At 41.9% G+C, this 13,821-nt stretch overlaps 1 protein-coding gene across 2 annotated transcripts in view; it reads left to right on the forward strand.

Moving 5' to 3' along the window:
* The window catches only part of PDE4B (phosphodiesterase 4B), a 246,738-nt gene that overhangs the window by 174,499 nt on the left and 58,418 nt on the right, over positions 1 to 13,821 (forward strand). The gene's annotated exons all lie outside the window — the stretch shown is intronic.

The raw sequence follows: 13,821 nt of genomic DNA on the forward strand, positions 1-13,821 counted from the left end.
CCAGCTCTTGCCAACCTAGCAGTTCAGAAGCATGCCAGTGCAAGTAGATAAATAGGTATCGCTTCGGTGGGAAGGTAAACAGCGTTTCCGCGCGTTCTGGTTTCCATCATGGTGTTCCGTTGCACCAGAAGAGGTTTAGTCATGCTGGCCACATAACCCGGAAAGTTGTCTGTGGATAAACGCCGATTCCCTCGGCCTGAAAGCAAGATTAGCACCGCAACCCCACAGTTGCCTTTGACTAAACTTAACCCTCTAGGGGTCCTTTACCTTGACCTTTTTACCTAATATCTGGATGGACTGTGGAGTATGAAAATCAAAGGATTGTGTATCTGGGCTTGTGGCTTTCACACTATCTTCTGGGGAGCACTGGATTCTTTAGAAACTTTAGCAGACATTATTCAGTTAAAAGATTGCCAATGCCGGACAACTTTCCCTGAAGGACAGTTTTCCCAGTACTATAAGCCTTGCAGAATATAGCTACAAGAGAGCCTTGTATATAGTTTTGCGTGAACATTCCATTCATGTGGGAAATAGTGAAGCCCAGGAGACCTCATTAGAGGACTACACGGGTCCTTTTTAGCCCTGTGATTATGTTTCTCTCTCCCCCATAACAGGTGTTTGCAGGGAGGGAAGTTAAATATAGATGTATGTGTGTGTTTTAAATCCACTCAGGTGAGTGTTGTGTAAAATGTATCAGCAGCAACAAGAATTTCTTCCTTTCTTGAGTTTGTCACCTTGGACACTCTCTAACATCTCTGCATGTGCTTTGTTTTGTCCAATAAAGACAACATCCAAACAGGATGTCTGCATCAGGGCATACTACTGAATCAGGTTCTTGAGCTTGATACAACTTGACCATCAGTTTATCTTGATCATTGTTGGCTTTATAGCATTGTTACATGGTTGTGGTTGGGTTGGATGACTTCTCAAGATCCCTCCCTGCCACATTCTCCAGCATCACTGGACCTAGGAAGCTGCCTCATTCTGCCAAATGGCAGGGCCATTGCTGTTGTTGACATGCTGCCTGCTCTGGCTCCGTATTGGCTCAATAAACTTGGAAATTTGAAAGGCATGGAGTCATGTCATTACTAGTTGCACCACGGCCAGCAACTGAAGGAGGAGCATGCGTGCAAAGGAGAGTGGTTGCACATGATACATTTCTGAACGTTTCTGAGATAATGTAGAACTAGGCCACGAGGCAGGACAGTAGCATATTGTTTTAACACCCATTTGATAATCCCTTGAGATCCAGAGAAAACCAGGCTGTTGACCAGAATATTATTCTGATAATTTCCCCCTTCATCTGTGAAACTAATTTGCAGAGCCTGGGACCTATTTTCAACCATTTCTGCTTCCCTGAGGCCTTGTGCCGTGATCTACTTTAATTTTAAATGAAACCTGAGGCTATCTCAGGTTTGGGATTTAGAAAAGAGGCCAACTGCAATGATATTTATTGAACTAAAGACGGCTTTCTCAACTAATGCCACTAAGGCTTAGGGGACGGGGATGGAAACATATTTGCATTTCTTTTCTTTCTTTCTTTTTAAATAATTTTTTATTTGATACACACACACACACAACAAACAACAATTCGAAATCCAAATACTGAGATTACTCTGAATCTCCTGACTCTCCCCCCCCCCCCGCATCCCTTCCATGGGTCCTAATAAAAATAATTACAACTACATTTCAATATTTGCATTTCTGAACCGATATTTGGTCAAACGGCCCCAGTTCCTAGTTATCTGAACTCCTTGCTGGATCAAAATGTTCGTGACCAAAAAGTATGTGTGAAGAGCCTGGCAATCATAATTTATACCTGCTCAGCAGTCTTCCTTAGAGGAAACAGTCAGAGCTACTTACTTCCTACTGGTAAGTTGTAAGAAAATGTCCAAGCTCTTGATTTTTGCTGTAATTAGGAATTGCACAGCTCGTTCATGTTGGGGCGTATTGTAACTCAAGGTTTTATGAATATAGCCATATTTTATTTACCATACTTTTCCGTCTATAAGACGCCCCCTTGTATAAGACACCCACCCCCCCTTTTTGGGAGACTCAAATTTAAGAAAATGGGGCGGGGGAGATGGCTCAGAGTTGTTTAGCTTTTGGTGGGGGTTGACCTGAGTTTTACAGTTTTAGGGGGAGAAATTGCCAAAAATTGCTCACACGCAGCATCAACACTGACAATCGTCCACTTGCCACAGCGATAGCCAATTGCAAACAGACCCTTCCCCAGCAAAAAATCTCTTACCTGACTGAGAAAACCTGTCTGCTGGCAATCGCGTGCGTCACAGAACAGCAGCTGCCAATCGCGGCAGCGACAGCCAATCCACAGCAGTGTTTGCTGCAGAAACCAATCGCAAACCCAATTAGAAAAGCAGCAGCCAATCCAAAGCAGCTCTTCTAGCAGCCAACAATCGTCGCTGACCACAACTGCAGCCAATCACCTGTCCACCCCATTCACTATCCATGTATAAGATGAGGCACATTTTTGAACATAATTTTAGAGGGGGGAAACCTTGTCTTATACATGGAAAAGTACGGTATATACCATATTTTCCACAGGTTTGTACTCAAAATATTTCTAAAGCTGCTGACAGTAATAGTCACAAGCAATACGTCCCCACACCAACTTTTCTACCCATACTGAAAAGACCAGAAAGCCCCTTATAGTTTTACTTTCAGCTCTCAGGGCAAGGAGGGTGGTTTATGGCAGGCAGAAGCAGCGTTCACTAATCACAAACTTAGTCCACCTCTCGCCATTCACTTTCAATTAATATCAAATTGGTCTTCTTTTAGAAAAACAACGCTTGAAGTTTTCTTTTAGCATCTCTATAGTTAAAGCTCTGCACTTTTAGCTGAGGCAAAAAAATAATGTCTAGGTCTTATGTAACAGTCTAGAAAATGTGGTTTCGGGATATGGGTGTGTTTAACCCACAGTATTTTTCACAGAATCACACATCGGAGTTCTTTTGCACTTAATACTGGAGCAAATCAATGTGTATTTTCATTGTGCGCAATGTGTCGTGCTTTGGTATCTCCTAAAATGCATATTTCAGTGAATTAATACAGTAACACAGATCTGTAATATTTTGCTTGCATGCCTCCCTCCTACTTAGAATACTTGGTGCTGACAAGTAATGCTACAGAGCCACCTACTGCCCTGCCTTCGGTTAACATCTAGAAGGCAGTAGGAGGTGGGGAGGGAAACTTTCCTTTATTTTTTATCTTGCTTTTGCTGGCTTTATAACTTCTGCTTTAGCAATAAGGAATGCAATTTGTTCTTCTTGGATTGTTTTCTACTCCTTATTCTGCTAGCAGTGCCTCAAATACATATGCTAGCTTTCTGAATAGTTCCATTACACGTTATGCAGTTGGATCCCCTCCTCAACAATTCCCAGAAGATTAGCAAATTAAGGTGCAGGGCAAGGAGGGAAGGAAGGGAATTAACTATTTTCACTGTGCCATTTTGCTGATTAAGTCACTTCCCTCATTTAAAAAAACCCCAAACCCACCTTGTTTTTGTTTTTGTTTTTACTCAACATGGCAAAGCATCCCAGCATGGCAAAGGTCCCAGTCAGACACCACCTCTATTCCCCAGCCACTCTAAAAATATAATAAAAATGTAATAAAAACATTTTTATATATGCAATAGTATGTATGTATGGTTATCATTGTAAGCAGTCTTTGGACTGTTTGAATTGTGTTTTATAAATAATATTCCACAGTAGTAATTTGTTGTACCTGAGATCTGAGCTATCTTTCCATTCTGTGTGATAAAGATTAATATGGATCTCCAAAGACTATAGAAAGATTATTATCTTATTTTCTTTTAAGAATGTATTCTTGTATTTCAAGTTAAATAAGGTGGTTAAAGATAGGATTTTCACTAAATCTCCTAATCTGGCTAAAATGCAAGTTACTATGGTATAACAGTTACAATGCTGTACTGGTGTGATTTATAGAATGATCTACGTTAATTCTAATTCTAAATTAATTAAAGGTAATGTGATAAAGAGCTCAAAGACCAAATGGTGATGTGTTGGAAATGGCATTTCCTAGTGGGCATCATGAACGGAAAATCTGACAAGTTGGTGCTTAGACCTTGTGGCAGCTGATAGCCAGCAATATTTAAAAAGGCAAGAGTCACAATCTAGTCTGATCAGTACATCTCTTTCTCCATTATTTAAACATGTTTTCTCTAGATAGTTCTACATAGTATTGCCAACTTCATCCAGTTGCCCACCTCTGCCTTCAGATGGGGTGGGTTTTTTGAGTAATTATGATGGCAATGACTAGAACTACAGCTGGGATGCAGTATTCCAGTAGATGGCACTCACTGAATAGCAGCTGCTTGCTATGATTCCTAATATGGGACTCATTAATAGTATTCACTATTGACACCTCTACAGTATTTAGAGTTTAAATCATGATGGCATGAGTTGATTTCAGGGACTGGCTGGATGTTGAAGAATGGTGGGAAGCTCTAGCCAGAAAACTCCCTAGGGAAGCCCTAGAGGAGGAAGGCTCAGAGCCAGGGAAATGGTGGTGGGACCCTGAGGACAGGTCTGAGGATGAAGGGGGACAGAATGGTTGGATGCTGAAGAAGCAACAGGCTTGATTGAGAGAGAAGAGCCAGATGCTGGAAGCCATGCAGACTCAGGACATGAAGCAGAGAGGGAGAGGCCTGAGGTTGCAGAAGCATCCATCGAGCTTGTGATAATCTCATCTTTGAGTGGTTAACTTTGAGGTCAGTTGTTACCCAAAACTGCTTCATCTTGAGAGCCTACTGCAGTGTTACATTTTGCCTCCTTAAAATAACAAGCAACAATTGTCCGTGATACCCATGGGTAGGCAAACTAAGGCCCGGGGGCCAGATCTGGCTCAATCGTCTTTTAAATCTGGCCTGCGGAGGGTCAGGGAATCAGCATGTTTTTACATGAGTAGAATGTGTGCTTTTATTTAAAATGCATCTCTGGGTTATTTGTGGGGCATGGGAATTCGTTCATTCCCCCCCCCAAAAAAATAGCCTGGCCCCCCACAAGGTCTGAGGGACAGTGGACCAGTGCCCTGCTGAAAACGTTTGCTGACCCCTGGTGTTACCTTTGCGGTGTTCTTTTAAAATGTAGTGATCTAAAGGACCCTACAGTTGTAGAAACCAACCATTGCTTTCCTTTATCAGTGAGAAAGACAAATACAGTGGTACCTTGGTTCTTGAACGAAATCCGTTCCAGAAGCCCATTCGGCTTCCAAAACGTTCAAAAACTGAGGTGCAACTTCCCATTGGTTGCAAGAGCTTCTTTGCACTCAGCGGAAGCTGCGTCACACGTTCAGGTTCTGAAAAATGTTTGAAAACAGAAGCATTTACTTTCAGGTTTTTGGCATTCGAGAACCAAAACGTATGACAACGGAGGGGTTCGGGAACCGAGGTTCCACTGTACAGCCATTTATATGTTTACAGAAATGTAAGCAAAAAGGCATTAAGGAGTGGCCACAGTAGGCTATCATTCAAGTTTCCGCCCAACACTTTAATACTCTCTATGAAAGGCATGAGAATGGTCAGGGGCAGGAGCCAAATGCAGCCCACCAACCATCTCCATCTGACCCTTAAAATTATCCACAGGTTCCCTCCCTCCTCAGCCACAGCCCCTCTTCCCAGGCCTCCTTGAGTGTGATTCCCCAGCTGGAATATGTCCTTGAACTCCAATAATTTGCTTGCCTGGACAGAGGGTAGAGAGAGATGCATGTAGAAACTAACCTGCTGTACAAATACAACATGGGCATTCCTTGTTCCACCCACTTTTCCTCTAGCCCTTTCCAGCACAGGCATGTGGCCCCTGGAAGCCTGCCCAAGAGGGAGTTTGGCCCTCTAATGCAGAAAGTTTCCCCACTCCAGGTCTAGGAAATAGGAGGATAATACTTTCAAAGACACAATCATTATTATATTACAGTAATCGCTTGATTTAGATTTTTTTTAAAGAAGGTTTTATATTTGCCTCTTTCTATACAGTGGTACCTCGGGTTAAGTACTTAATTCGTTCCAGAGGTCCGTTCTTAACCTGAAACTGTTCTTAACCTGAAGCACCACTTTAGTTAATGGGGCCTCCTGCTGCTGCCGCGCTGCTGGAGCACAATTTCTGTTTTCATCCTGAAGCAAAGTTCTTAACCCAAGGTACTATTTCTGGGTTAGCGGAGTCTGTAACCTGAAGTGTATGTAACCCAAGGTACCACTGTATTCAGAATTAACAAGAAAGAAAATAGTGTTGAATCCAGTTACGTCCTATTCAGAGGTGACTTACTGAAATATAGCTTACTTGGATTCAACTCATTATTTACTTTGCATCAAGCTATGGATCATATTAAATATTGCTGGCACCATTCAATCCTCTTCCTGATTACACTGAGATTTAGTTTTAATTCAAGTACAAAAAAGTGTGAATAAGAATGTGGCTGTTAACTAGAAGTTAAGGGAGAAATCATTATGATGTCACATCCATTTACCTTTTTATCTGTACGAAGCGGATGAGTTTCTACATGTGAAACACATTTAAAAGTGTATCGAAAACAGGAGAAATGACAGTTGAGTAACACTGACCTTTCAGATGGCCTAAATAAAGCTGCGAATGCACATGAACCATGCTATTGCCCTCATGTTGTGTGCTATACGTTGCTGAGGAGACAGAGGAATGTATTTGCATGCATGGATTGATCTGGTATCTGAATCAAATGACTATTTCAAATGAAACAGATAACGTTTTAATGGAATATCTAGAGACATTCTGTATGTGATTTTGTTTCTTAGTTTTGTGAATGGATGGTGAGCATAATTTATAAACTTAATCACTCAGCGTCAACTGAGTACGCTGCTGAAAAGTTAACACTCTACCTGAAAAGCTAACATTCTGGGTGTGACTGTTTTGGCTCGCACGGACTGTGTAAGAAAAGGAGAATAAATTGTGAATCAAGCAGCAGGTCAGAAACAAATACACATGAAATAAGTTATAACTGAAGCTTCTAAGATACCGTATTTTTCGCCCTATAGGACGCACTTTTCCCCCTCCAAAAATGAAGGGGAAATGTGTGTGCGTCCTATGGGGTGAATGCAGGCTTTCGCTGAAGCCTGGAGAGCGAGAGGGGTCGGTGCGCACCGACCCCTCTCGCTCTGCAGGCTTCGCGGACCTCTCCGCAAGCAGCGGGAGCGCTCCCGCTGCTTGCAGAGAGTTGCTTGCATGCAGAAGCCTGCGCGCGCTGAGCTCAGCGCATCCAGGCTTCGCAGACCTCTCCGCAAGCAGCGGAAGCCAGTGCTGGGCTCCCACGGCTTGCAGAGAGCTGCCTGTTTGGGGGCTGGGGCGGGGAAATTTTTTCCCCTTTATTTCCCCCCCAAAAAACTAGGTGCGCCTTATGGGACGGTGCGTCCTATAGGGCGAAAAATACGGTACCTTCATTTTTCCCACAAAGGAAAGAGATATCATTATGAAATTCTCCCAAATTGTCCTTGTACTCTCATAATATCATAAATTGCAATGGAGTAACTTTCCTGCCATGATACGATGACAAAATAAGATCTTTTGTAGATAATTAATGGTATTTGCGATTGTAAATAGGGACAATAAATGAGATATATAAGATGAAAATATTTTAAACATTGCTGACCTTCTAAAGACTGGGAATATGAATTCTAAGAGAACTTGGGAGACATTTGAATTGGAATTCTGAGTTCCATGGAAAGAATTTCTTAAATGACAGAGGTGTTGCCTACATGCCATGGGCTTCTAAATGCCACTTTATTAATCTGGTGCAAATTAGGTGAATGGTTCCTGATCATTATGGTGTGCACATGTATTCGCCAGAGACAGCCACAATCTTGCTGACATGATACATGATAATGGCATGTATACTAGCTTTCTTTGCTTAGTGTATGTTGATTTTGAAAGTCTAAAAATTGCAATATTTGGAAGCTAGAATTTGTGCCACAGAGGGTGCCTGTCTTTGTTTTCTGTCTGCAGTTAATGGCGGTTTGGAAGGGGGAATGTACTGCAGCAGAGAATTGAAATGAGGAGAAAAGATTAGGTTCCCCACTGCTCTATTTTGCAGCCCCCATCCAAATCAGGCCTCCCATAGCTGCTTTTTGGAAAATAAAATTATGTGAGAAGATCCAGTTATGGATATGCAAGTTCTTTGTTCTGAGTCACAAGAGTGCTAGTGCAGTCCTGCTAAACTGTTTATATATCTCTAGCTATCTAAAAAGACACACACACAGAGCTCCACAAAGTTTTGCTTGGCGTACTACCAGCGCTAATTGGCAGTCAACACTGATCCCCCTCCCTGAGGTTCTCTGCATGTGCCAGAGAACTTGTGGGAGGAAAGTTTCTCATGTATTGCTGAATGGGGAGGAGGCCTGAAAATGTTCCTGCAGTGTAGGAAGCCACTTCCGTGAAAGGCAAAATAAACGGGCCTGAAAAAATATCAGCTTCAGAATAAATGTAAAGCAAATGGGATAGCTGTAGCTAGAAGTTCTGCAGAATTTATTAGGAAACTATAGTGGCTACACTAACTCATTTTATTATTTCATTTTATTATATTATTTATTAGACTTATTTATTAGACCTGTATCATAAGATATCAGGGTGGTTCACAAAATTTAAAAAAGTACAGTGGTACCTCGGGTTAAGAACTTAATTCATTCTGGAGGTCTGTTCTTAACCTGAAACTGTTCTTAACCTGAAGCACCACTTTAGCTAATGGGGCCTCCTGCTGCGCTGTGCCGCCGCTGCTCGATTTCTGTTCTCATCCTGAAGCAAAGTTCTTAACCCAAGGTAATATTTATGGGTTAGCGAAGTGTGTAACCTGAAGCGTATGTAACCTGAAGTGTATGTAACCCGAGGTACCACTGTATTACACAAACTTTCAGAAAGTGAAGTTGGAAGTGCAGTGTCTTGCATTCAGCAAGTTTGCCAGGAGATTTTTAGACCAATTTTGAGTTTGTCCATGCATGTTTAATATCCCAGTATAGTAAACTCATCTCCCACCCTTTCCCTTAAGAGATAATAAAGAGAAAGTCTTAGTGGATGAGTTAGGAGTTCTTCTGGGTTCAAAGATTTTGCAGCTGTGAAAACATTCTCTGCTGGGCTCACATCGGAGATTCAGATCTCATCCCACATGCTCTTTGGGCAAATTAGACCCAGATGCTTGTTGTTGGTCTGTCAGGTTAGCAGTGGAATTTCTGGGGATTGATATGAAACATAGCTTAAGTTCTAAAAACATTAGAATTGTAGTAATTAAACATGAGTGATTGTTTGGCATTAGTGAATTTTGTAAACATTTCGCACTATCAAAGCTGCAGTGTGATTTGATGTTATAAAGGGAAAGCAAAGGGTAGCAAACAGTTCAGTCTGGGGCAGGAAAAGCACATAATGTGGACATACATGATGATGATGATTATGATGATGATGATGATAATAAAAATTTTTATTTATATCCCGCCCTCCCCAGCCGAAGCCGGGCTCAGGCCGGCTAACAACAATCAAATAATCCAACATTCTAAAAACATTTCATTCTAAAAATTAATAAAAATCAAATTGATGGCAACTGTTAAGCAAAATTCTGTACAGATTGCCAGAGGAGGGAGTCAGGCTGCGCCCTGACAAAGGCCTGGTGGAACAGCTCTGTCTTGCAGGCCCTGCGGAAAGATGTCAGGTCCCGCAGGGCCCTAGTCTGTTGTGACAGAGCGTTCCACCAGATTGGAGCCGCAGCCGAGAAAGCCCTGGCTCTAGTTGAGGCCAGCCTAACCTCTCTGAGGCCTGGGACCTTCAGGATGCTGATTAATATCAGATTTTTTTTTATTATTATTTTTACAATGGCAGTGTAATCCTATGGAAGTAATTCAGGAATAAATATTTTGTTTGAGAAGGAGATATTTTTTAAAGCATAGTATTTGCATGTGCTGCTAGCATTTTCTGCCAATCATATTCAACTACTGGGGAGACAGAATGAATTACAGTCACCAGAAATTCTGTGCACATTGATTTGCATAGTAGGAACAAATTTCAAGTGCATTTGTCATTTCCTCTCTCTCAACAGCAAGCATAATCTCAGATGAATACATGGTGCAACTGCATCTGGAACACAGAGCACAGTTCTGGTTATCCAATCTCAAAGAGAATCTGGGTGAACACATACAGGCAGTTCTTCTTTGGCGATCACTCGTAGCCGAGTGAGATTGTCTTCCATAAACACGGTTTTAACAATAAGTCTGTAAGTGACTGTGGAGGCCAATTCTGGATCCACACATCCTTCCACAGTGGGGACATTGGCTTCTGGGCGGGAGTTAATCACGGTCTGGATTTGCCAAGCGTGCCTTGTGCAACATGTGTGGGCCATGTGAGCAAGTCTACTTGCTTCTTAAATGCGTGCTGAAGGCAGCAATTGAGACAAAAATGGCAGTTTTTGAAGTTTTCCACGGTTACCAGTGTTGGCTGGTATCCAATGGTGGAAGGCAGGGAGCAACTAACAGTAGACGGACCCAGAATTAATTAAAGCCACTCTGCTAGACTTAAGTTGTAAGAAAGAAAGCAGGAAGTTGGGGGCTGGCTGAAGTTGGTGGAGCAGTGCCCCATTTGACCTTATTGACTAGCCTCCACTGATGGCTGCTGTTGCTCCATCCCTAGCTATTGACAAGTTTTATGGTGTTAAGATGTTCGTTCTACCTGTACTTTCATAGATTGCTAAAGTGCTTTACCACTACAGTGGTACCTCGGGTTACAGACGCTTTAGGTTACAGACTCCGCTAACCCAGAAATAGTACCTTGGGTTAAGAACTTTGCTTCAGGATGAGAACAGAAATTGTGCTCCGGTGGCATGGCAGCAGCAGGAGGCCCCTTTAGCTAAAGTGGTGCTTCAGGTTAAGAATAGTTTCAGGTTAAGAACAGACCTCCAGAACGAATTAAGTTCTTAACCTGAGGTACCACTGTACTTTCTGAGTTTTTTCTAAACAAAAAGTTGATGATTTTGTTTTAGAAATTGTAAAGTTCGTACTAAATATGGTAATCTCTGCACTGGTTTCCCTCTATATATACATGTATATATATTTTTTAAAGTGTTCTCTCTTTCACATGAAAAACCGCAAGGATATTGCGGTGCACTTTCTCAATAGAGCATAAATCCTCACACACCAAAACATGCATAATTAAAAGGGGGGGGGGAGAGAAATCCTTCGCCACCACTTCAAAAGTGCAAAGGAATGTTTCATGCTGCATAAACGTACCTGGAACTGTATAACCTAAAAACGGTGCAGAAAAAGAAGGTACTAGTCAGGAAACTGTATGGTACAGGAGAATACTTTCCCCATTCAATATCACCATCCACTAATATGGCACCTGTAAGTGCATCTGTTCCTACAGAGGTGTTCTTTAGTGCTGACATCTCCTCATTGAAGTTCGGCATGAAAGAAGCCTTCTTTAGCTGAAAGAACACTCTTCTCAAGATTAATCATGGTGCGAGGGCAGTTTCAGGGGGTTACAGCTGGGGAGGGGAGAGTTCTGCAACACGTGGTACCCACAGCAGTTTCTCTGGTTTGCAAAGGTGCCCATGGCAAACAACCAACTACATGACTAAGCAAGGAAAATTAGATGTTTTCCAACTTTCTCGTGTTCAGCTTGCTTGCTTTTAGCCATCACAAGACACAGTTCAAGTGCAGAACATGTAAACAGCTTAAGGCACTAATTGCATCTCATACTGCATGACTTTTATCTGTTCAACAGTAATTAGGGTAGGAGTATCTTGATATTGAGAAGAAAATAGGAGGATGTAGTCCCTATCAGTTCCAAAATAAGAACTTCAGAACAGCAATGTTAGACACAGTGTTTTGAAAACAAAAAATATTAACTCCCCCTCCTCACACTAATGAATCAACTGAGTTATATAGTCAACTAAGTTACTATAGTTCAAGCCGTTTATCTCCCCTATTGAGTAATGAGCCAAAATAAGTTTCACAGCCTATGAAAAAGACATCGCAAGAGTTCCACAGTATAAATTCAAAGTATAATATCAGGCCTCACAAATGGCAGCATTGTGTGTGTGTGTATCTCCTCATGGTGGATTCATGAGACTATTTTCTCCAGCATGAATGAACATTTTTAGCATTCCCTTGCAAATGATTCAGTATATTCAATTTTTTATCAGCTCACATCTGGAAACATTCGAGACTAGTAGGCTGGCTCATATTCTAAACAGTAAACCATGAACACAAGGGCTGCTGCTCAGATCAGCCTGAGTTTGTCCTCTTTCAGTTTCACTGGAAATGTATCACAGGTCAGTTCTATTTTGTTTTGTGTGTAAACTTTTTTAAAGAACACATGAAAGGCCAGCATTTAAATTCTACACATTTTAGTACGCATTTCTCCTAAAATATCCCCCCTCAATATTTCCAGTACATCTGCGAGGAGGAAACATGAATAGTGTTATGTCTGTGTAAGTCTTTGCAGGAACCTCCGCTGGCAATAAACCAGATCAGGCTGATCAGCGCAACGCTCCTCCCATCATGCAGTGATAAAGCAGAAATGCTTTGTGGGAGGCATGGGCTTAATCAAGAAGTAGGAAGAGGAAAAGCTGAGAGAAGGAGAGGATTGTTGGGATCCATTCTATCCTGCTTGCAGTTTAGGGGAACAAAGTTAAGAGGTTGGTACCCTCCAAAGAGAGGTTAGAGGAGAAAGGGGATTTGGGTGAGGGAGCCCTTACACTTTTGTCTTCGAGGGAACAATAATTAAAGACATTGGTGTCAGGCCTATAAAAAGAGATTGGTGGAATTGATGGATAGGCTATCTGAGCTCTTGTAGCAATGGCTCCATCCATTATACTCTGGAATAAGGGTTGGAGCTCTGAGGATTCTGTATATAGCAGCATTCTTCAGTAAATGCATGTTTTGTCCAGGTGTACATCTTGCAGTGCAGTTAATTTCCAGGACCTTCAGAGAAGACAAAAGAGAATACTTTTTCACATTGGCCACAAACAGCTTACTGCCACATGATGTGATTATGCCTACTGTTCCTGACGAACCGCTGTATAAGGAAGCATTGTACAGTGGTACCTTGGTTCTCGAACAGCTTGGCTCCTAAACAAATCAGCTCCTGAATGCCACAAACCTGGAAGTGTTCCGGTTTGCGAATGTTTTTTGGAAGCCGAATGTCCGATGTGGCTTCCGAAGCTCCTGCAGCCAATCAGAACCCGTGCCTTGGTTTTTGAATGATTCCGGGAGTCGAACAGACTCCCGGAATAGATTAACTTTGACAACCAAGGTACCACTCTACAATTGAATGTCTGGTGCCAAGAATAACCAATTCTTACAGACAAATCTGAAATCACCTTTGTTTGGTTGATTTTGCCTTTGTTGTTGTTGTTGTTATTTATCTCATCTGGGAGATAAATTTACAGAATTGCTGTTTTACTGCAAATCTTGTGTGTTCTGCATTTTGACATCTCATTTGCTTTTCTCTGTGTCCACAGTGAGTGCTCTCAAAGGTTATTCAAAGGTGGCTTTAAGCTCACATAAAGGATGTATAGATTTCTCAGAGAGCTTTAGGGGAGATGATGCATGAAGAGAATGTTTGGGAAAGGCAGATGATGGTGTGCAGTACATGGTGGGACGATTTTAACAAGAGATGCTGTTAACAAAATGAAAACTAAATGGTAGTAAAAAGACAAAGAGAAGTACAATGGCAGCCGCCCATGGAAAATATTGTCCTGATGGCTTTGCATTTCTGCATCTCCGTTTCCCTGTTGCAACATGGAGGAGTGAATGATATTGTTTGTATTTGAACACATTGA

This window comes from Podarcis erhardii, assembly GCF_964252035.2.
Source record: "Podarcis erhardii genome assembly, chromosome: 6".
Taxonomy (NCBI): domain Eukaryota; kingdom Metazoa; phylum Chordata; class Lepidosauria; order Squamata; family Lacertidae; genus Podarcis; species Podarcis erhardii.